This window comes from Plecotus auritus, assembly GCF_963455305.1.
Source record: "Plecotus auritus genome assembly, chromosome: 8".
NCBI classification, from domain to species: domain Eukaryota; kingdom Metazoa; phylum Chordata; class Mammalia; order Chiroptera; family Vespertilionidae; genus Plecotus; species Plecotus auritus.
This window is the reverse complement of record NC_137782.1, coordinates 47,141,612-47,167,459: the sequence shown is the minus strand read 5'-3', so window position 1 is coordinate 47,167,459 and position 25,848 is coordinate 47,141,612.

Below are 25,848 nucleotides of genomic sequence, written 5' to 3'. Positions count from 1 at the left end.
CTAGAAGGAAAGAAAAAAGCACATTGAGACTGGTAGAAGATTACAGAGGCGCGCACAAGACAGGCTGGCAACTGGGTGCGCTATTGTTTTTTTTCAATTCAGAGGGAGATACAAGCTCCCAATTGCTCTGAACTCCAGTTCCGGGTGAGACTCTGGGGACCCAGACTCATATGGGGAGAAACTGGACTGTCTGGCACCAGGCTGGAACATGAGGGAGGCTTTATCTCAGAGGTGCTCGCAACGATCATTGTTCCTGCATGGGGGCATGGGATGCGGAGATGCGGGGACCTCCCTGGTGCAGGGCTGACTGGCAGCCATTGCTGTTTGCTCCGCCCTGGAGATTCCCTGAGACCCCCGCCCCACCCAATTTACAACTCCACCAAGCTGTGCACAGCGGCTTTTGCATATGAATGGCCTGTCTTTTCTTAGCCTGAAACCTAAGAAACTGCAGCTGGGTCAGAGAGCTCCAAAGGTTCCAAAAGAAGGCCCAAGGCCCAGCAGCAGCAGCCTGCCTTGCTTCACAGCTGGGCCTCATATGGGCACTTCCAAACCCCAAACAAAGAGGAGGAATCTGCAGATCTTTCTGTAGCTCCTTTTAGGTGGCCTCAGGCAGTGGTTGACTTTGCACCTCCTTGGAGATCCAAGAGCCAGTGTACTCAGTGGTCCATGTGAGACCATACCAGATTATAACTCTTCACATACATAAGTGAATACTCAAGGGGCAGACTCAGTGAGCACCAAAGCTCCACTGAAGCAAGTCCTGCCCCATAAGGGTGTCTCCAGCACAGCAGTTCTTACATTGTAGACACAGCTGGTCCTCACAGCCAGTTGGCCCGGAGGTCAATTCCTCCCAGTGATACCAACAGCAATCAAGGCTTAACTACAACAAGACTGTGCACCCAGCCCACAAAGGGGTGCACCAAGACTGTGCACCCAGCCCACAAAGGGGTCCACCTCAGGTGATTGGGGAGGCTGAGCCACTGGGCTCTATAGGACACCTAGCACACAAGGCCACTCTATCAACACAAGGAAGCAACGAAAATGCGGAGACAAAGAAACATGTCACAAATGAAAGAAATGGAGGAAAGCAAACTACTGGATATAGAGTTCAAAACCACAGTTATAAGGTTACTCAAGAATCTTCTAGAAACCTCCGAGGAACTTAGTGAGACCTTCAAGGATCTTAGTGAGAATGCCAAAAAAATGGAAAAGGACCAGTCAGAAATTAAGCATACACTGACTGACATAAAGAATAATATACAGAAATTCAACAGTAGACTCGAGGATCCCAAAAATCAAGTCAAAGATTTGAAATACAAGGAAGCAAAAAACATCCAACCAGAAGAGCAAAAAGAAAAAAGAATCCAAAAATATGAAGATAGTGTAAGGAGCCTCTGGGACAACTTCAAACGTACCAACATCCAAATTATGGGGGTGCCAGAAGAAGAGAGAGAGCAAGATATTGAAAACCTATTGGAAGAAATAATGACAGAAAACTCCCCCTACCTGGTGAAAGAAATAGACTTACAAGTCCAGGAAGCACAGTGAGTCCCAAACAAGAGGAATCCAAAGAGGACCACACTAAGACACATCATAATTAAAATGCCAAGGGCAAAAGACAAAGAGAGAATCTTAAAAGCAGCAAGAGAAAAACAGTTAGTTACCTACAAGGGAGTACCCATATGACTGTCAGTTGACTTCTCAACAGAAACTATGCAGGCCAAAAGGGAGTGGCAAGAAATATACAAAGTGATGAATAGCAAGAACCAACAACCAAGATTACTCTACCCAGCAAAGCTATCATTTAGAATTGAAGGTCAGATAAAAAGCTTCATAGACAAGAAAAAGCTAAAGGAGTTCATCACCACCAAACCGGTATTCCTTAAGAAGAGGAAGAAGAAAAAAAGGTAAAGATAAAAATTATGAATAACAAAGTGACAACAAATACATATCTATCAACAAGTGAATCTAAAAATCAAGTGAATAAAAAATCCAATGAACAGAATAAACTGGTGAATATAATAGAATCAGGGGCATAGAAAGGGAGTGGACTGACAATTCTCAGGGGGAAGGGGGTGTGGGGGGTGTGGGAAGATACTGGACAAAAATCGTATACCTATGACAAGGACAGTGCGGGGGGAGGCAGGTAAGGGCATGGGGTGGGGTGGGAACTGGGTAAAAGGGAGCTATGGGGGGGAAAAAAGAGGAACATCTGTAATAATCTGAACCATAAAGATTTATAAAAAAACTGCATTGATTCAACAGAAATATGTTCTTTATAGAGAGACAAAAATCTTTTATCTTCTTTGCCCAAGAATGAATGTTTTAAAAATACACTGTGATGTGGACATTATAGAAGATGCTAATCATAGATATGACACAACTAGCAAATACTGACACAATCGACTGTGTCTTGGTGAAACTTTAATTCTTTTACTATAGCTTTTCACTTGTTCTAATGTCCCAGACAATTTATCAGTCCTAGAATTCATATTTGAATTGATGGTAGTTATAATAGTTTAAGGCACATAAATACTAATGAGAGGTTTCTAGTGAATCTTTCTTCATTTTCTCTCCAGGACAAATAACATATAATACCTTAATTTACAAAGCAATCAGCTACTTCAAGCTCTCCGCACTTGCATTGAATATCTGACCTTATGGCAGCTTCCTTCACTCTCAGGAGATGACTTACCTTTGAGAAAAATCTGAAGATGTCTACTTTCTGCCACTTAGTCAATGGACTGAGTTTCATCTCCACTCTTTCTTTCCTTCATGACTTCTACTTTAACACAGAAGTGGCTTCCTTCTCCTATCTCACTGTAGTCACTGTCCCTGACCTCATCCCATCTCACCCTGACCCACAGAGAACTTGTTTGCAGTAATTACCCCTTTATTTATTTTCCTCATCATCTCTCCCATCAACTTGCTCTTTCCAAAAAGCATTTAAGCCTGCTGAGATATTTTTTTCTTTAATACACTTCCACACTGTTGTCTATACTAATGTTTTATAAACCCAACTACATATCAAGGCTAATTGAGGAGAGTCTTCAACATGCATTTTCTAGAACTCAATTATTAGAAATTCAGATCCAATAGGGAGCCCATAAGTATGTGAAATCTACCTTTTATTAATAATCCCTAATTTTAAATTCAGATTATATATTCAGTGTTTACTATCTTCTCAACTCCCATTTATTCCTCACCTGCTCAAACTTGTGTCTCTTTAGGAATCAAGCAATTTTCTTGACACAGTAAACAATTATAGCCATTTATCGAGTTATTTGGCAAATTTAAAAATGCATTAACATTAGAAAACTTGGAGATATTAACATTTTGAGAAAGTAGATCTTTTAAAAACTTAGAAATAGCTAGAAGAATAGGCAGTAAATGTTTACTAAACTTTCTGTCACTTAACTACTCTAGAAATGGAACTTCAAAAGGCTATTGGAGACTTTAATGGCATGCTATACCACCTGCGGACTTTGAAATTTTAGCTACATATACATTAAAGTCACACTGTGACAAAACCCTATGCATGCCAGACATATGGCTGCAAGGCAAAGATTGATTTGCAACAATGAAAGAGCAGGTTCTTAATAGAGCAAAGCAGTCTTTCTATGTAGCTTCCAACACAGGTCCGACTTGTTGTCTGATAGCTTTTCAAGCTGGGAGTCTCTTATTTTTGGAGGGCTTTATTTTATTCAGAGATGAACCATGTGCTATTTCCAAAAGAAGAGGCTTCAATTATAGAACAAGTGTAAGGTATATATGTAACAACTGTTAAAGTCAATGGTTAATCATTGCCTTTGACTAGACTTCTCACCACGTCTTTTACAGTTGCCTCTGGGTAGTTCTATGTGGGTGAACTCACAGCATTTACATGATATTCTTAGATTAGTATAGCCAGCATTTGAACTCTAGGACTCTGGTTAATGCTATCAATTCAGACTTCACAAAGGGGAAGACTATAACATTCCCTCTATTAGTTTTGTCCAGATGCCTGGTGTGCTTCCCTGAAATCCTGATTGGCCGAGTTCCTTGCCCTAATTTATGTTGAATGTTTCTCATGCATCCATGATTCCCATTGGGACTCACATTTCATTCATTTGTTCAACAAATGTTGGTTGACTGCTGGGATTCAGCAATGAACCAAACATGTCCTCATATACCTTACATTTCATTTGATGGGTGCTCTAGTTACCGTCATAAAAGTTGAGCCTTGGTATATGATGACATAAAATTTGACCAATTTAGAAACTTCCTGCATTTTCAGAGTTATTGTTCCATGGCTTGGTAGTGAATTCCATATTTCTTTCCTGTCTTATTTGTAAGTGAAACTCCTCTGAGAGCATATGTTGGGTTTTGTCTTCATACTCAGCAAACCTTTTATTTATTGCTAATAATAACAAACACATAGTGCTAGATATTTTTCAGACATTGTTCTTTATATAATATACTAGAGGCCCGGTGCACAAAATTCGTGCACAGGGGGGGTTTGTCCCTCAGCCCAGCCTGCATCCTCTCCAATCTGGGACCCCTCAAGGGATGTCTGACTGCCCGTTTAAGCCCGATCCCACCAGGATCGGGCCTAAATGGGCAGTCGGATATCCCTCTCATAATCCAGGACTGCTGGCTCCCAACTGCTCACCTGCCTGACTTCCTGATTGCCCCTAACCGCTTCTGCCTGCCAGCCTGATCACCCCCTAACCACTCCCCTGCCAGCCTGATTGATGCCTAACTGCTCCCCTGCAGGCCTGGTCACCCCTAACTGCCCTCCCCTGCAGGCCTGGTCACTCCTAACTGCCCTCCCCTGCAGGCCTGGTCACCCCCAACTGCCCTCCCCTGCAGGCCTGGTCCCCCCCAACTGCCCTCCCCTGCAGGCCTGGTTCCCCCCAACTGCTCTCCCCTGCAGGCCTGGGTCCCTCCCAACTGCCTTTCCCTGCAGGCCTGGTCGCCCCCAACTTCCCTCCTCTGCCAGCTTGGTTACCCCTAACTGCCCTCCCCTGCAGGTTTGATCGCCCCCAACTGCCCTCCCCTGCTGGCCTGATCGCCCACAACTGCCCTCCCTTGAAGGCCTAGTCCCTCCCAACTGCCCTCCCCTGCTGGCCATCTTGTGGTGGCCATCTTGTGTCCACATGGGGGCAGGATCTTTGACCACATGGGGGCAGCCATCTTGTGTGTTGGAGTGATGGTCAATCTGCATATTACTCTTTTATTAGATAGGATAGAGATCTGGTGCATGGGTGGGGGCCAGCTGGTTTGCCCTGAAGGATGTCCTGGATCAGGGTGGGGGTTCTCTTGGGGCGTGAGGCGGCCTGGGCGAGGGGCCTGTGGTGGTTTGCAGGCTGGCCACGCCCCCTGGTGACCCAAACGGAGGCCCTGGTATCTGGGGTTTATTTATCTTCTATAATTGAAACTTTGTAGTCTGGAGCAGAGCCAAGCCTTCTGCTTGCTCCATGGCGGCAGCCATTTCTGTTGGGATTTATGTATCTTCTATCATTGAAACTTTGTAGCCTTGAGTGGAGGCCTAGGCCCACAAGGGCAGGCGGAAAGCTTGGCTTCCTCCATTGCCAGGGAAACCCAAGCCTCCCTCCTGCCTCCTGCTCTCTGTGGCCATAGCCATCTTGGTTGGGTTGATTTGCATATTCGCTCCTGATTGGCTGGTGGGCATGGCTGGTGGGCGTGGCTGGTGGGTGTAGCAGAATGATGGTTAATTTGCATATTACTCTTTTATTAGATAGGATATAAATGAGCTCATTTAATCTTCAAAAGCATCATAAGAGATGGATATTATTCGTTCTGTTTTTCAGAGGAGGAAATTGTGACACAGACAGGTCACTTACCTTGCCCAACGTCAACTAGCTAGTGGAGGAACAGGTCTTCACACCTCAACCATATCACCCTGGACACTGTGCTCATAACTGCTCCCAGAAATGTTCACATTCAATGTCTTTTTATACATTTGGTGTACACAGTTTTACTACTTTAATATATAACATCATGTGACATATAGCAGTGTTTGTGCCAATCCTCAGCATATATTGCCATCAAATGGCATTCTGGATGTGGCCTGTTAGGACCTTAAAAGTTTAATTTGGACTTTAAAATTTTAATTTTTAAAATTTTATTATGCTAACTGTACCATCTAAGAGAATGGATCAGGTTACATGACCTAAATAACAAATGTATACTTGTCTTGCTCCACATTTTTTTATGCCCCAAACCTCCTTATCATTTAAAGATATATTTCTAATATTACTGAATCATGCAGGGCAAAAATATATGTGGACTAGAATCAATAGTACTCTTAGTGGGACTCAAATTATATTTTTATCAGATTTGATTCAGTCAGGACCTATTACCAAATCATAAAATATCATGTGTGTTTGTATATGTGTGTATTTGTGTAGGTGTATGTTTAGGAATAGAGAGTTTAGGTAGAGAAATCAACGGTATGTAAGAATGTAGCTTTGAAAATAGAAAGCAATCCCTAATAGGCTATAGAATTGATGTTATTAGAAATATGCCCTCTCAGCTTTCAGTATAGTACAATGATGATATATACAAAAATGTTTAGGAAACACATTAAAGAGATAAAGTTAACAAATGTATTTTTAAAATTTAAACTAAATTCTAAATGGCTTTAATGACTAGTAACTAAAATGGAATGGAGAGTTGCATAGCAGGGGAAATTAAAGCCATTTTTCTTTTCTACTAGACTTCAGACCATTTATCTGTCATCCTCTATTTTCACTGACTTGGTTTTTGTGGATTGCACTTCACTCACAGAGGTGGTTTTGTTTTTTCCACATTTCCTATCTTTCATATGCAGTTCTCCACATAATCATGAGAATCTGCCTGGAAGCCTCAAAGCTTTGAATTAAGGACATGCTTTGAATTTAGACATGCTTTGAATTAAGGATCCAAAACATAGTAATAATCTACTCTCAGAAGTTCTTAATGGTACCAGGATGATCTGATTATGTTATGGGCAGCATGCTGGTTTTGTTTTCCAAGTATTTTGAATTCAAAGGAAAAAATGTTAACTTCTTAAATAAAAATGGTCATCAACTGCTCTTCTCATTTGAACATAGTTTGTCTTAATTTAAGAAACTTTATCACCATGGGTTTAGAATATTTCTTATTTAATGCCTTTTAAATGCAGAATATTCAGGACACAGATGCTATTTCTTTAGAGTAAGGGAAAAGGAAGTATTATCAATCTATCTCTTAGTAAACATATTTTGATTACTCAGAGAAGACAGAATTGTAAAATGTATAAAACTGTTGAACTATTTTGTTTCATTATTTTTATTGATTTATGAGAGAGAGAGAGAGAGAGAGAGAGAGAGAGAGAGAGAGAGAGAGAGAGAAACATTGATTTGCTTTTCCACTTATTTATGCATTCATTGGTTGCTTCTTGTATGTGTCCTGACTGGAGATCAAACCCACAACCTTGGCGTATCAAGACAATGCTCTAAGCAACTGAGTTACCTGGCCAGGGCCTGTTGATCTTTATTTTAAAGCCAATGCTGCTCACAGATATGAATGTGGAAAGAACAACTGGACAGAAACATCTCCTTCATGGTGGTTCTAATTACACACTGACTTTAGCTGCTGCTGATTCTATGGGTGGCTCCTGAGGACTTCATGGCTGTGGCAGAATAGCCTCTTCCACTCATGGCTCTTCATCTTTCTTGAATAGAGTAACTTCCTCCCTTAGATTTGAGTCTCATGGCAGTTTCAGTACTTTCTGTTGGAATGTGGTGTCCTTATGTGCCAATAGCTTTTAGTAATTACTATTTTATTGATCTGATGACTTTAACTGTGCTATTTCTGGGTTTTTGACAGTCTGTTTAAAATGTACATCTCATTAAAACACTTCTCAGCTTAAATCCACTCAAGTATCTCTTCAAAGTCTACAGAATAAATTTTAGGGCTGTTGGTATCAGAAAGGCCTTTGATTCAATCTTACTGAACCATCCAGTCTCCTCTCTGTAGGGATCCAGATATCTCAACCTCTGAAAGCTCCTTGGCTGTATCTCTTTGATATGTGCAGTAGATGCTCACCCTTTTCCTGTTCTTCACCCAATCCAGGTATCAGATCTGAGGACTTCTTAAGCACTTAATTTTTATTATCTCATTTTATCCTCATTGCTATGGGATGGGATAATTATCACTGTAACTTGCAACGTGTCATTGAGGAAACTGAGGCATAAACTTTTAAAACTTGTTTAGGGTCATAACACATTCCTTCTTTGTTAGAGTTGAAAATTTGAAGGGAAAGACTGTGCCCTGTTAGACTTTAATGATTAAACTGTGTAGCTCAAATATTTGCTGGATAAATGAGAAATCTTAGCCAGATATGTTGTCTGATAGCATTTTCACCTTCACAACTTTATATAAAGTCCACAAACATTGCTCCTGTGTAAACTTTACACCTGATTTTGCCATAAAACACTAATTGGAAAAGATATACGCACCCCACATGTTCATTGCAGCATTATTCACAATAGCCAAACTATGGAAACAACCTAAGTGTCTACCAATAGATGAATGGATAAAGAAGACAGGGTACATATATACAATGGTATACTACTCAAACCCTAAAAAAAGAATGAGATCTTGCCATTTTTAATGACATGAGTGGACCTAGAGGGTATTATGCTATGTGAAATAAATCAGACAGGAAAAGACAACTACCATATGATATTTTTAGATTACATGTGGAATCTAAAAACCAAAGCCGATGGACAAACAAAACAGAAACAAACTCATAGATATAGAGAAAAAAACTGATGGTTGTCAGTTGGAAGGCGGTTGAGGGATGGGCATAGAAGGTGAAGGGACTAAGAAGTACAAACTTTCAGTTATAGAATGACTCACAGAGACGTAAAGTACAGCATAGGGAATCCAGTCAATCTTATATAATAAAAGGCTAATATGCAAATCGACTGAACAGCAGAACAAATGGTTGCTATGACACGCACTGACCACCAGGGGGGCAGACACTCAAAGCAGGAGCTGCCCCCCTGGTGGTCAGTGCATTCTCACAGAAGGAGCGCCACTCAGTCAGAAGCCGGGCTTATAGCTGGCGAATGCAGCGGCAGTGGCGGGAGCCTCTCCTGCCTCCATGGCAGTTGGACATCCCCCAAGGGTTCCTGGACTATGAGAGGACACAGGCTGGGTTGAGGGATCCCCCCTCCCCAAGTGCACGAATTTTGTGCACCGGGCCTCTAGTAATATCATAATAACTATGTAGGGTAACAGATAGCTACTAGAATTATTGTGGTGATATACATCATAAGGCATATAAATGTCTAGTCACTAGATTTTACACCCGAAACAATATTGTATGTCAACTGTAATTAAACAATAAATTAAAACCAAAATTCATTCACACATACACACACACACACACATACACACACACACACACACACACACACACACACACACCAAAGAACCTGCCCTTTTTCACTGGGTTTGCTGATTTGTGAATCTCAACGTGGCTTTGGTACCTAAACAGCGTCAGGTTTCAGCTCTGAGTTTCCATCCATGTGGGCTTGGTGTGGGATCTCCCTGGGGTGGACTGATTGCTCCTGGTAGATATTCCCAACATGATTAATCCACACGTGTCAGTTGTGAATGAAGGGGAAAAAAAAAAGCAGGTCCCAGGATGTGAGCACTAAAAGCACAGCAGAGATTTCTTTGGTTAAAATGAACTAGATACTGAGTTGAGGGGAATAGTTAGTGGTCAGCCATGCTTGATACTAACTTTATGACCTTTGTCTGATACTTGAACCTCGATGTCATCATCTACACAGCAGGTCTAAGGTTCTTCTGCAACAGCACCGCACAGTTTGGGGGGAGATTCAATGAGATGCACTGGCGAGCTGGTCTTAGGATTTGGACATCAGCAAAGGTGGGAAGATCAGGAACACCGACTTTCCAAAGCTTTTCAAATGGCCCAAATCACCCAATTTGCAATATTTCCTGATTTCACAAAAGGTTAATTTTAATAGTTTTGAGAGGATTGTTATCAACTTAAGAACAAACTTTTAAGAACTTTAATAAGAGTGTTGGAGTTATTTACTAAATGTGGAGTATATTTCTATTTATTCTTGGCAAATCAGTAAATTGGTGAGTTCAGCAAATTAGTGCTGCTGCTGAGAAAGCTTCTAACACCAGCAGGTTTGTGAGTTTAAGCTCCTGGAGGATGTGCGGCACGTGTATCTTATTTAATGTTATTTTCTTAATGCTCAGCAGTGTGCCTAGGATGTAATTAATTGGATAAATCTTTGTTGTATAAATTAATAAATGAGTCTGTATGTGAGACTGCTGGATGACTATCGTGCAGAAACAGACTTGAAAGTGAGCATGCATTGTGGCAATTCTCAAGCGTGTGAAAATTTTGGTTAGCATTATCATTTATTATGTTATTTGTAAGACTGCATTAAACATCCTTGAATTATGTGAAAGATGGTTCCTTGGAAGAGATAAGAAAATGTAAACATGGGTTTCTAAGTTGAAGTACATTGAGTGATGATGACTAATAGATTACTTTGATAAATGTTTAATTCAGCCATAGTATTTACCCAGAGAGCCAGTTCTAATGATTCTGAAATTAAAGAAAAATCATCCACTTCAGTGTGTATATTTAACCCACTCTTTCAGGCAGCATAATGGTTGAATCAGTAGGTGGCTGGAAGTCAGGGAGACAAAGCAAATTTCACTAATGTGTTTCATCATTTGTCTTATTTCCATGTGAAGGATTGAATTATTGACTCAAAATCACCATAGTCAAACAATATCATTGTAATTGATGACACAATTAGCCTCATTACCAAGAAAAATTGTAATCTTCTGATATACTGCTTTATTTTAGATAATAGAGGGTTATTTCAGCCTAAAGAAAGTCTCTGAATGATGAAATGCCATGTTGACATATTTTATGTAAGATCGAACTGAACTATGAGGAGATCCTTTCCTATTTTTCAACCTCCAGTGAAGTAAAATCCACTATATCAAATTGCCTGGTTCAGACAATGAGATAGTTTATTATGACAACTAGAGACAGATGCATGGCTGTGGTACTGTTCTTACATACAGCTCTTGATACTTAATCAGAACCTGTCTCCTATTACTCAACCTGAATACATTCCTGGTTTTGATGTGTCATGAACAATTATTTCTTTGAAGATAGAGATAAACCAAAGTTCATGAAAGACAATATGTTTGGACTCTGAGCAAGGGGTATGATGATAAAAAATAGGAACTACCAGGATCAACAATACCAGGAAAAGCACACCTATATTCTTTATCACATAGGCCAATATTCTTTTTCATATTAATCTGTTCTGGTGTTCTGGTTTTCTTCATCAGTTTTAAAGAATGGCTAGTTTTGAAGTTTTCATCGAAAAAGAAATCTTGCTCTTAGATATAAATAACAGTATCTAAAATATTCATTGAAATTATGCCAATTCTATGAAACTAACCATTGTATTTTTGGCACATCTTTACTGCTCATTTACTAAGACTGCATCTATAATACACATACAACTACATATAAATTATAGAATCCTTCTCTATAATAAAAGACTAATATGCAAATTGTCCCCTCGGGAGTTCGACCAGAAGACCAGGAGTTCGATCGCTTGCTATGACGTGCGCTGACCACCAGAGGGTGGCGCGGAACATGGTGGGGGACCAGTGGCGGTGGGGCACTAAGGGAGTGAGGGAAGGAGGAGGCAGGGAGGATGGGAGGCAGGGAACCTGATTGGCCCCGATCACCGACCAGGCATAGGGACCCTGCCCGTGCACGATTTTGGGCACCGGGCCTCTAGTATACTATATATGTAAGTATATATTATATATTAATAATTATTAGAAAATATATATTATGTATAATCTGCTTTTCTAATGTATATATGTTTAAAATCCCATAAATGCAACTTCAACCCGGACTCACCTGGGGCTCAGTTTACTGTCTGGAGCCTCACAGTTCATAAACTACAAACCCTTTTGCCAGCCTCTGAGTTCTTTCTTTCGGTCTTTCCTTTGTATCCATGCTGCCTGATTCCAGCTCAAGGTCATCCCAACCCATTTCCTTTCATGCTCCTACTTTTCTCCAATTTAGACAATCAGCCACAAATTTATGGCCTCCGGTCACCAACCAGATGCCAGGCTTCCAGTTGGTCCTTTAGTGTTTCTCAAAGACAGCTGTCTCTCATTTACGTAACTGCTGTTTCAAGATTTCATTATTCTCTCAGGCTGCTGCTTTCCCCCCAAACACCACACTCTCAGAAAGTATGAGTATGCATAGTCCTGCTCTTACTAATAAGAAAATAATAATAGCAGGCAGAGAGCTCTGGTGGGGGGTGTGTGGAGAGATTGAACAAAAAGGGAAAAAAAGAGAGAACTCATGAACATGGGCAACAGTATGGTGATTTTGGGAGCGAGGAGAGGATGAAGGAGGTGGAAGAGGGCATAGAAGGGGATAAATGGTGATGGGAAAAATTAGATTAAATTAAATTAAAAAATAATAGCAATAAATATACTGGTCAACATTTGAGAGCTCACTTAATATGTGTAAGCACAGTTTTATTGTATTACATGTAATCTCTAATTTTCACTATAAACCATCGGTATTGTTACTATTTATATTTCTTTTTACAAAGAAGGAAAGAAAAACTCAGAAATCTTCTTGTGAAGTGCATTATCACCACCATTATACATAGACCATCATTTCTGGCCATCATTCCCTCAGGTTATTACCTTGATTATGGTGATATGTCCAAACTCATCAAATTGTATAAATTAATTATGTGCAGTGTTTTGTATACCAATTACACATCAATAAAGCTGTCTTATTGGCTGATGTCCCCTTTCCTGTGTCTAATTAATTCTTCCACCTGTGTTCTGTATCGCAGCTCCTCTGTCATATTCAAGGACATTGTTCCCTCTCTTATTGTCTTTTCTCCATGTCTGTGTATCTTTTACTTTAGAGATAAGCTTCTGCCAAATGAGCTTTGTGCTTCTTGGGCTCATTTCTAACTAAATCACTTTGTAATATGTTTTTTTTTCTTTCACTAAATTACTCATCCTAAATTTGCCAATCATCTTCAAATGGCCATAAGGAATGGGCAACTTTCTTTCTTATTTCATCTTTCAGAGCACCTGATGCTGTTGGACTCTCCTCTTTCTTGAATCACTTCCTCTAGTAGCTCTCAAGTCAAAACACTTCCTGAGAATGTTGCTCCCTCATTTTTGTTAGTATCTTCTCCTTATGCATGCACATGGACTTCCTCAGATTGCTACTCAAGTGCTGATGTATTTTTTGAATTACTTTGTTGGTTCTCTCTTCTTTGAATTCTATGTGCTGTTCCTGAAAGATGTTATCTACTGAAGATGTAAAAGTTAATATTAAGCCATGGATATATTTTCATATTTAAAACTCATTTCAATACTTGACAGCTCCATGAAGATATCCTGAAAGAACTTCTAGCTTCAACTCCTCCTCTTCTTTGCCAAATATGTCCCTGCCCTTGTGGGAAAGGATACTATTGTCCTACTTGGGGTTAGAGATTGCCTCAGAGGTTCAGTAATTCACTGAGTACCCCTAACCTGCAGAGCTAAGACCTGCCCAGTCCAGTTGTTCTTTCATCTGAGTTGCCTTTGAGGTAGAGTGCCTAAGGAGGGGCTGGGGCAGAGACATCTGTATCACCTGCTGGATGTTGGGGTGATGCTCTCCTTAGTTTACTGAAAAAACTGCAGGTAACATTTATTCTAGAGACACAGTTAATATGCTTGTCCTTAGTCTCAGGATGTGTGCTTAATTCCACTTTGCTGTGCTGTTTAAGATGTTCTCAATTTGAACCCAAGTATAAATAAGGGTTGGTAGTTTCTCCTAAAACAAAAAAATGAAACCAAACAAAAATTGATGCTACTTTTCTCCTGGTCACCACATCAGCAATATATATTACCTATTTTTTTTAAATGCCAACAAGAACTGGTTATTAAGCTCTGTTAACTCTACTATCTGTCAGTCTTTATTGATTTAGCTCAGTTTAGACACATCTGGTCCTTATGTGATTATCTCTGCCTATCTCTGTAGATCTGTTTTTCACCACGCAGTGACATGAAACTATGCCCCAGTTAAGCTCACTAAGGCCCAGTTTCCTGAGCATCATTTCTTATAACTATGCATTTAACTGTAATATGTTCCCCCTTTATTGTTTCTGATCACTTTTATTCATCTTTTGGCACAGTCAGTGTTTTCTCATCTAAGACATTTCCCTGATTCCTGTCCTCAGTTAAACGCTCATCTCCCATGTTCCATGTCTCCCTGAGACCACCTCCTAGTGGGAAGTCTTCACACTTATTACTGTTAATGTAGCTTTTGCTTTACTTGCTTATTGCTCCCACTAAATTCTAAGACAGGGCAGGACTCTCTGGTTTATTTCTCTGCCTCTGGCACTTCTCACCATGTCATGTCAGAGCCAATGTTCAGTAAATGCTATTTCAACAATTGAATGAATTTCAAGTGACCACTTAACCAAAGGGAAAATAACAGATTCAACTCATTTTCACTGCAACTATAAAGTGTTAAGTGGCAGGCCTCAGAATAAATTTTCTCAGCTATGAAACAGTGTTTGTATAAATACCTTAAAAGTGTTCATCCTGCATCATGACAACATCAATTTTTTTCACCTTTAAACTTGTTTTGCTTCTGAATTGGACTTTACATACACCAGAGTGGTGAAATTATATGGAAATGGGAGTTGAAAAAGGATGAGACTCTCTCAAATTCCTTAATAACCTTCCTGTAGCTTCAGGATTTTTTTGTAGTCGGCATGTGTGCAGCTAATCTCAGTCACTGAATCGAAGTTGGAAGTCCATTTAGAAATAATCTGCTCTAACACCATTATTTTTCATGTGAGGACACTGAGACCCACAAAACCTACTTATTGGTTTCCTAGAGCTGCCATAACAAATTACCACAAACCGGATAGCTTACAGCCACAGAAATGTGTTCTCTCAGTTCTGGGGGTCAGAAGCCTAAGAGTAATATAGTATATCTGTGGGGCCAAGCTCCCTCCTAAAATTCTAGGGGAGAATCCTTCCATGCCTCTTCTAGTTTCTCCCAGCTCCCAGCTTTCATTGGCTTATGGCATCATCACACTAATCTCTGCCTCTAACACTACATGGTCGTTTTTTTCTCCCCTCTTCTGTCTCTAATAAGGACACATGCCATTGGATTTAAGACCCACTCTAAATCCAGGGTGATCTCATTACATGATTCTTAACTTAATTGCATCTGTAGAGACCCTTTTCCCAAATCAGGTCACATTCTAGGTAGAATATTTTTTGGGGTTCACATTCAACCCATTATAACTAGGTAACAGCAGAGTTGAGCTGGGTCCCATCTCCTGTCCCCTCTGCCTGTTGGGCAGGTGTCTTGCTCACTTCTCTGCAGAATGTGCTCTAAGGGAGGAAAGATCTGTGGTTGAACACGTGTGGGCCAGGTCTCAGCTGTGATTCATTTTCTCCATGCACTGTTCTGTGGATTCAGAAACACACAAAACTGGAAAGATGCGTGTAATGAAAATTGTTGACATTCCATTCTGAATGATGCTCCCAAATCTCTTCTATACCATTTGGCCCAATTATCACTGTAGATATATTTTCCACCAGGAAAGGATCAATAGATGTTCTATCCTGTTTTAGTTTCTCCCCATATTAGTTATATGTCTTCTTTCTACATATAAAAATAAAGTTGGGTTTTCCCAATTTTTTGATATGAATCAGAAGAACTTCCCTGACGTTTGCAAGCATTATCAGCAGTAACACTAGTATCCTGGTGGCAGTCCTGCATGCCTGGTGAAGATGCTGGGATATGCAGAGTAGCCAGTATGTGTACGTGAGGAGGTTTCCATATGCTCTTCCCAACCATCCAGGAAATGAAATTCAGAGAGTTCAGAGAGTATACTGAGAAAATTAGTGTCTGGTCAAAGATTGGGGTCCTGACCAGTGTATGGCCAAAGCATATGGTCTCTTCTAAACTTTCTTTGTGCCACTATCTCTGGATTTGGTATAAACACACAACCAGAAGTAGAAATACTAGAATAGCAGGTATGTATCTGGTGGCAACAGAAATCCATCAGAACTTTCAATAATTGTCATGTCAGCATTGATACAGGACCTGCACCTGTGAACATGTGGGGTCAGAAACTCTGAGTCAGAAAAACAACAGAAAAAGATTCAGCCAAGGACCATAGACAGCAGTCTCTGCAGCAACCAGGCTTAGCTATGCGCTCATCAAGGAGGAAGAATGGAAAGGTTCTTTTCTATGTATTTGCCTGCTTAACTGAATAGCTATTAAACATTATAATCTTTCTGTAATTCCATAAGTCTAAGTTCTTCTAAATAGCCATATTTTTGGCTTAAAAAGACTTAAGCCATAAGAATTTGCTGTTAAAAGGAGGCTTGTAGAAGTGGGAGGCACTTAAAATATTTCTTACTAGCCTGGAGTCTTGAATGGTCAATGAGGTGTGAGGTTCCCAAAGCAGCTGCTCTGCTGAGGATCTCATTTGTACCCCATTCTTATTGTTAAAATGATTAGGAGCAGCATTTTGTGTTTGTCTCATTCATCAAAATTACATAAGCCTTTAAATGTACAATTTGTAAATGCCTATGAACAAATTCAAATATACATCTCAGTCTACTAATAATTCTTTGATGCATTTATCATAATTCTATTGGTAAAAGAGGGAAATGGAAAAATAGAAGATACCATAATTAGGTTGAATTATTACAAAGGTTATTATGTCCTGTACTGCCTATATAGTTGATATTCAAATTGTGTAAGAAAATGGGTGTGTGCTTTGAGATTCTCAACTCTTTGAGGACTGTGAATCTTTTGCCTCCTAGACAGGCCCTCAGTGACCATATGTTGAATTAATGTTATAGTGAGTGGGGAAATAAGGTCATATGTGCTCCTTTATGTTAATGACATGTTAATATTGTTCCTTCTAAAGAGAAATGACATGGACAATTGCATGTGTTGGCTGATGGTTGCCAGAATGTCTGTCTGGATCTCATGTCTTCCATCTCCGTATCTGGCCCTGTGACTTTCCTGATGCCCAGTGTCACATGTGGTTTAGAAATCAATCTCTAGTCATTAGCTCAGTATTTCAGATCAGAATGGCTCTGCCATTAATCCTCCTCTAAACTTAAGCCTTAGCTCTCAATTTTTTTATTGATTTGAGAGAGGAAGGGGAGAGGGAGAAAGAGAGAGAGGGAGTGAGAGAGAATGATGTGAGAGAGTAATATCAATCAGTTGCCTCCTGTACATGCACTGACATGGGGTCAAACCACAACCTTCAACCAGGTTATATGCCCTGACTAGGAATTGATCTCCATACCTTTTATTATACAGGATGATGCTCCAACCAACTGAGCCACAATGGCCATGGCTCTTTCTTAATCCAATCAACACATATTTTTTTTATTAAGGTATTATATGTGTACATATCTTACCATTGCCCCCCCCCACCCCACTCCCATACATGCCTCACCCCCCGATGTTTTGCATCCGTTGGTTACTCTTATATACATGCATATAAGTCCTTCAGTTGATCTCTTATTTCCCCCACCTCTCCCTAACCTTACTGCTGTAATTTGACAGTCTGTTTGATGCTTTACTGCCTCTGTATCTATCTTTTTGTTCATCAGTTTATAATGTTTTTCATTATCCCCAAATGAGTGAGATCATGTGGTATTTTTCTTTCATTGACTGGCTTATTTCACTTAGCATAATGTTCTCTAATTCCATCCAGGTGTCTACAAATGGTAGTAATTCCTTCTTTTTTATGGCAGCATAGTATTCCATTGTGTAGATGTAGCATAGTTTTCTGATCCAGTCATCTGCTGACGGGCACCTAGGCTGTTTCCAAATCTTAGCTATTGTAAATTGTGCTGCTATGAACATAGGGGTGCATATATCCTTTCTGATTGGTGTTTCTGGTTTCTTAGGATATATTCCTAGGAGTGGGATTACTGGGTCAAATGGGAGTTCCATTTTCAGTTTTTTGAGGAAACTCCATACTGTTCTCCACAGTGGCTGCACCAGTCTGCATTCCCACCAGCAGTGCACGAGGGTTCCTTTTTCTCTGCATCCTCGCCAACACTTGTTGTTTGTTGATTTGTTGATGATAGCCATTCTGACAGGTGTGAGATGGTATCGCATTGTCGTTTTGATTTGCATCTCTCGGATAATTAGTGACTTTGAGCATGTTTTCATGTGTCTCTTGGCCTTCCTTCTGTCTTCTTTCGAAAAGATTCTATTTAGGTCCGTTGCCCATTTTTTTATTGGATCATTTATCTTTCTTTTATTAAGTTGTATAAGCTGCCTGTAGATGTTGGAAATTAAACCTTTATCAGTGATACCATTTGCAAATATGTTCTCCCATACAGTGGGGTTTCTTGTTGTTTTGTTGATGGTTTCTTTTGCTGTGCAAAAGCTTTTTATTTTGATGTAGTCCCATTTGTTTATTTTCTCTTTGGCTTCCATTGCCCTAGGGGCAGTATCACTGAAAAAGTTATTTTGGCATGTGTCTGAGATTTTGCTGCCTGTGGATTCCTCTAGTATTTTTATGGTTTCCCATCTTATATTTAAGTCCTGTACCCATTTTGAGTTTATTTTTGTGTATGGTGTAAGTTGGTGATCTAGTTTCATTTTTTTGCATGTATCTGTCCAATTTTCCCAACACCATTTATTGAAGAGACTGTCTTGACTCCATTGTATGTTCATGCCTCCTTTGTCAAATATTAATTGCGCATATTGGTTTGGGTCGATATCTGGCTTCTCTATTCTATTCCATTGATCTATATGTCTGTTCTTGTGCCAGTACCAGGCTGTTTTGAGGACAGTGGCTTTGTAATACAGTTTGAAATCTGGTATTGAGATCCCTCCTACTTTATTCTTCTTTCTCAGGATTGCTGTGGCTATTCGGGGTCTTTTTTTATTCCAGATGAATTTTTGGAGAGTTCTTTCTAGGTCTGTGAAATATGCTGTTGGTATTTTAATGGGGAGTGCATTGAATCTATAGATTGCTTTGGGTAGTATGGACATTTTGATGATGTTGATTCTACCAATCCATGAACATGGTATGTTCTTCCATCTGTTTACATCTTCCTCTATCTCTTTTTTCAGTGTCCTGTAGTTTTCCACATATAGGTCTTTTACCTCCTTGGTTAGGTTTATTCCTAAGTATCTTAATTTTTTTGGTGCGATGGAAAATGGGATTGCTCTTTTCGTCTCTCTTTCTGTAAGTTCACTGTTGGTGTATAGAAATGCCATAGATTTCTTGGCATTAATTTTGTATCCTGCTACATTGCCGAATTCATTTATTAAGTCTGTTAGTTTTTTGATAGAGTCTTTCGGGTTTTTTATGTACAATATCATGTCATCTGCAAATAAGGACAGCTTTACTTCTTCTTTTCCAATTTGGATGCCTTTTACTTCTTCTTCTTGTCTAATTGCAATGGCTAATACTTCCAGTACTATGTCAAACAGGAGTGGTGAGAGTGGGCATCCCTGTCTTGTTCCTGTTCTTAGGGGAAATGGTTTTAGTTTTTGCCCATTGAGTATGATGTTAGCTGTGGGTTTATCATATATAGCTTTTATTATGTTGAGGTATGATCCTTCTATTCCCACCTTGTTGAGAGTTTTTATCAAGAAAGGGTGTTGGATTTTGTCAAATGCTTTTTCTGCATCAATTGATATGACTATGTGATTTTTATCTTTCTATTTGTTTATGTGATGTATCACATTTATTGATTTTCGGATATTGAACCATCCTTGCATTCCTGGGATAAACCCTACTTGGTCATGGTGTATGATCTTTCTGATGTACTGCTGGATCCGATTTGCTAGAATTTTGTTGAGGATTTTGGCATCTACATTCATGAGGGATATTGGCCTGTAATTCTCTTTCATTGTGTTGTCTTTATCTGGTTTTGGTATTAGGGTGATGCTGGCTTCATAGAAGGAGCTTGTAAGTGTTCCTTCCTCTTGAATTTTTTGGAATAGTCTGAGGAGGATAGGTTTTAGTTCTTCCTTGAATGTTTGGTAAAACTCTCCTGTGAAGCCGTCTGGCCCCGGGCTTTTGTTTGCCGGAAGCTCTTTGATGACTGCTTCAATTTCTTCCATAGTTACTGGCATATTGAGCTGTTTAGATTCTTCCTGATTGAGTTTTGGAAGGTTATATTTTTCTAGGAATATGTCCATTTCCTCCAGGTTGTCCAGTTTGTTAGAATAGAGTTGTTCATAGTATTTTTTAACAATCCTTTGTATTTCGGCGGGATCTGTTGTTATTTCACCTCTTTCATTTCTGATTTTGTTTATTTGGGTCCTCTCTCTGCTTCTTGGTGAGCCTGGCTAGAGGTTCATCAATCTTGTTTATCCTTTCAAAGAACCAGCTCTTGGTTTTGTTGATCTTTTGTATTGTTTCTTTGGTCTCTATGTCGTTTATCTGTGCTCTGATCTTTATTATTTCCTTCCTTCTGCTTACACTGGGCTTTTCTTGTTGCTCTTTTTCTAACTCTTTGAGTTGTTGGGTTAGGTAATTTATTACCCCTGTTTCTTGTTTTTTTGCAGTAGGCTTGTAGAGCTATGAACTTCCCTCTCAAGACTGCTTTCGCTGTGTCCCATAGATTTTGGATTGTAGTGTTTTCATTGTCATTTGTTGCCATGATGTTTTTTATTTCTTCTTTGATCTCTCTGGTAACCCAGTCATGGTTTAATAGCATGCTGTTTAGCCTCCATGTGTTTGATTTCTTTGGGTTGTTTTTATTGTAGTTGATTTCCAGTTTTATGCCACTGTGGTCTGAGAAGATGCTTGATATGATTTCTATCTTCTTGAATTTGGAGAGACTTTGCCTATGTCCCAACATATGGTCTATCTTTGAAAATGACCCATGTGCACTTGAGAAGAATGTATATTCTGTGGCTTTGGGGTGAAATGTTCTGAAGATGTCAATTAATTCCATCTGGTCTAGTGAGTCATTTAGGATTGATGTTTCTTAGCTGATTTTTTGTTTAGAGGATTTGTCCAATGGTGATAGTGGGGTATTAAAGTCTCCTACTATGATTGTATTGCTGTCAATCTCTCCCTTGATATCCTCCAGGAGTTTTTTTATGTATTTGGGTGCTCCTGTATTGGGTGCATATATGTTTACAAGAGTTATTTCTTCTTGTTGGATTGCTCCCTTTAGTATTATGAAGTGGCCTTCCTTATCTCTTGTTATGTCCTTCAGTTTGAGATCTAATTTGTCAGATATAAGTATTGCTACCCCAGCTTTTTTTTCAGTTCCATTTGCCTGGAAAACCTTTTTCCATCCCTTCACCCTCAGTCTGTGTACGTCTTTTTTTCTGAGGTGGGTTTCTTGTAGACAGCAGATATATGGGTCATGTTTTCTTATCCAATCCATTACTCTATGTCTTTTGATTGGGGCATTTAATCCATTTACATTTAAAGTTATTATTGATAGGTACTTATTTGTCGCCATTCCTATTCTTTACCCCTGTGTTCCTTCTTCGCTTCCTATTTCTTTTTTTTTTTACAGCAGATCCTTTAGCATTTCTTGCATTGCTAGTTTGGTGGTAATAAATTCCCTTAGTCCTTTTTTGTCTGTGAAGCTCCTGATTTCACCTTCAATTTTGATTGACAGCCTTGCTGGGTACAGTATTCTTGGATTCATATCCTTCCTTTGCATGACTTTGTATATTTCATTCCATTCCCTTCTGGCCTGATGAGTTTCTGTTGAGAAATCAGTTGCTAGTCTGATGGGGGTTCCTTTGTATGTAACTTTCTGTCTCTCTCTGGCCGCTTTTAAGATTCTTTTTTGTCGTTGGTGTTTGCCAATTTAATTATAATGTGCCTTGGCGTCGGTCTTTTGGGGTTCATTTTGCTTGGGACTCTGTGAGCTTCTTGGATTTGTGTGGGTTTTTTCTTCTCTACATCAGGGAAATTTTCTGTCATTATTTCTTCAAAGAGATTTTCTATTCCTTGCTCAGCTTTCTTTCTTTCTGGAACCCCTATTATGCGGATGTTGTTTTGTTTCGTGTTGTCCCAAAGTTCCCTTAGGCTCTCCTCCTGCCTTTTAAATTTTTTTTCTAGAAGTTGCTCTACTTGGGTATTTTTTCCCATCTTGTCTTCTAGCTCACTGATGCGGTCCTCTGCTTCTTCTAGTCTACTCTTGATGCTTTCTATTGAGTTCTTTACAGCAGCGATGTCATTTTTCATTTCTTCTTGGTTCTTCTTCATTTCCTCTTGGTTCTAGCTCATATTGTCTAATTTGTCTTCCATTCTTTTCAGCCACCTTATGACCATTTCTCTGAATTCTTTTTCTGGAAGGTTGCTTGCTTCCATTCGTTTACTTCCTTTTCTGGTGATGCCTGCTTTTCTTTCATATGCGGGCTGTGTCTTTGTCTCCCCATGGTCTCTCTTCTCTGGGTGTCTGGTTATGTAGTTCTCTCTCTCCTTATCCTAGGCGAAATTTGACCTTTCCGTGGTGGAGTGTAGAGCTCCTCTGAACCCGAGTGTTTGCGCCAATTGGGGAGCGTTGTTCTGGGGCTCGCAGCTGTTCCGTGAGTGCCGCAGTTGTGAATTCTCAGGCTTCCGATAAGCTCCACTTTCCGGTTCCAGATGGCGGAGACTCCGCGTCCAAGCCCGCAGCTCCGGGGGGGACCCAGCCGCAGTGGGAGCTGCCAGGTCAGGGGAACCCCGTCTAGCAGTCTCCCACCTCCTTCTGGAGTTCAGCTGTCCCCCAACTTGCCAACAAACACTCCTAGTGCGACCCTCAGCTGTTCTTTCTTTCTGCTCCGGGACAAGGCTCGGAACACGTCTGTGTATTCCGCCGCCATTTTTCTCTCTAACATTTTCAGTTTTTTGAGGAAACTCCATACTGTTCTCCACAGTGGCTGCACCAGTCTGCATTCCCACCAGCAGTGCACGAGGGTTCCTTTTTCTCCGCATCCTCGCCAACACTTGTCGTTTGTTGATTTGTTGATGATAGCCATTCTGACTGGTGTGAGATGGTATCGCATTGTCGTTTTGATTTGCATCTCTCGGATAATTAGTGACTTTGAGCATGTTTTCATGTGTCTCTTGGCCCTCCTTCTGTCTTCTTTCGAAAAGATTCTATTTAGGTCTGTTGCCCATTTTTTTATTGGATCATTTATCTTCCTTTTATTAAGTTGTATGAGCTGCCTGTAGATGTTGGAGATTAAACCTTTATCAGTGATAACATTTGCAAATATGTTCTCCCATACAGTGGGGTTTCTTGTTGTTTTGTTGATGGTTTCTTTTGCTGTTAAAAAGCTTTTTATTTTGATGTAGTCCCATTTGTTTATTTTCTCTTTGGCTTCCATTACCCTAGGGGCAGTATCAGTGAAAAAGTTCTTTTGGCATATGTCTGAGGTTTTGCTGCCTGTGGATTCCTCCAGTATTTTTATGGTTTCCCATCTTATATTTAAGTCCTGTACCCATTTTGAGTTTATTTTTGTGTATGGTGTAAGTTGGTGATCTAGTTTCATTTTTTTGCATGTATCTGTCCAATTTTCCCAACACCATTTATTAAAGAGACTGTCTTGACTCCATTGTATGCTCATGCCTCCTTTGTCAAATATTAAATGCGCATATTGGTTTGGGTCGATATCTGGATTCTCTATTCTGTTCCATTGATCTATATGTCTGTTCTTGTGCCAGTACCAGGCTGTTTTGAGGACAGTGGCTTTGTAATACAGTTTGAAATCTGGTATTGAGATCCCTCCTACTTTATTCTTTTTTCTCAGGATTGCTGTGGCTATTCGGGGTCTTTTTTTATTCCAGATGAATTTTTGGAGAGTTCTTTCTAGGTCTGTGAAATACGCCATTGGTATTTTAATGGGGAGTGCATTGAATCTATAGATTGCTTTGGGTAGTATGGACATTTTAATAATGTTGATTCTACCAATCCATGAACATGGTATGTTCTTCCATCTGTTTACATCTTCCTCTATCTCTTTTTTCACTGTCCTGTAGTTTTCCGCATATAGGTCTTTTACCTCCTTGGTTAGGTTTATTCCTAAGTATCTTAATTTTTTTGGTGCGATGGAAAATGGGATTGCTTTTTTCGTCTCTCCTTCTGTAAGTTCACTGTTGGTGTATAGAAATGCCATAGATTTCTTGGTGTTACATTTGTATCCTGCTACATTGCCGAATTCATTTATTAAGTCTGTTAGTTTTTTGATGGAGTCTTTTGGGTTTTTTATGTACAATATCATGTCATCTGCAAATAAGGACAGCTTTACTTCTTCTTTTCCAATTTGGATGCCTTTTATTTCTTCTTCTTGTCTAATTGCAGTGGCTAATACTTCCAGTACTATGTCAAACAGGAGTGGTGAGAGTGGGCATCCCTGTCTTGTTCCTGTTCTTAGGGGAAATGGTTTTAGTTTTTGCCCAGTGAGTATGACGTTAGCTGTGGGTTTATCATATATAGCTTTTATTATGTTGAGGTATGATCCTTCTATTCCCACCTTGTTGAGAGTTTTTATCAAGAAAGGGTGTTGGATTTTGTCAAATGCTTTTTCTGCATCAATTGATATGACTATGTGATTTTATCTCTCAATTTGTTTATGTGATGTATCACATTTATTGATTTTCGGATATTGAACCATCCTTGCATTCCTGGGATAAACCCTACTTGGTCATGGTGTATGATCTTTCTGATGTACTGCTGGATCCGATTTGCTAGAATTTTGTTGAGGATTTTGGCATCTACATTCATGAGGGATATTGGCCTGTAATTCTCCTTCATTGTGTTGTCTTTATCTGGTTTTGGTATTAGGGTGATGCTGGCTTCATAGAAGGAGCTTGTAAGTGTTCCTTCCTCTTGAATTTTTTGGAATAGTCTGAGGAGGATAGGTTTTAGTTCTTCCTTGAATGTTTGGTAAAACTCTCCTGTGAAGCCGTCTGGCCCCGGGCTTTTGTTTGCCGGAAGCTCTTTGATGACTGCTTCAATTTCTTCCATAGTTACTGGCATGTTGAGCTGTTTAGATTCTTCCTGATTGAGTTTTGGAAGGTTATATTTTTCTAGGAATATGTCCATTTCCTCCAGGTTGTCCAGTTTGTTGGAATAGAGTTGTTCGTAGTATTTTTTAACAATCCTTTGTATTTCGGCGGGATCTGTTGTTATTTCACCTCTTTCATTTCTGATCTTGTTTATTTGGATCCTTTCTCTTTGCTTCTTGGTGAGCCTGGCTAGAGGTTCATCGATCTTGTTTATCCTTTCAAAGAACCAGCTCTTGGTTTTGTTGATCTTTTGTATTGTTTCTTTGGTCTCTATGTCGTTTATCTGTGCTCTGATCTTTATTATTTCCTTCCTTTTGCTTACACTGGGCTTTTCTTGTTGCTCTTTTTCTAACTCTTTGAGTTGTTGGGTTATGTAATTTATTACCCCTGTTTCTTGTTTTTTGCAGTAGGCTTGTAGAGCTATGAACTTCCCTCTCAAGACTGCTTTCGCTGTGTCCCATAGATTTTGGATTGTAGTGTTTTCATTGTCATTTGTTGTCATGATGTTTTTTATTTCTTCTTTGATCTCTCTGGTAACCCAGTCATGGTTTAATAGCATGCTGTTTAGTCTCCATGTGTTTGATTTCTTTGGGTTGTTTTTATTGTAGTTGATTTCCAGTTTTATGCCACTGTGGTCTGAGAAGATGCTTGATATGATTTCTATCTTCTTGAATTTGAAGAGACTTTGCCTATGTGCCAACATATGGTCTATCTTTGAAAATGACCC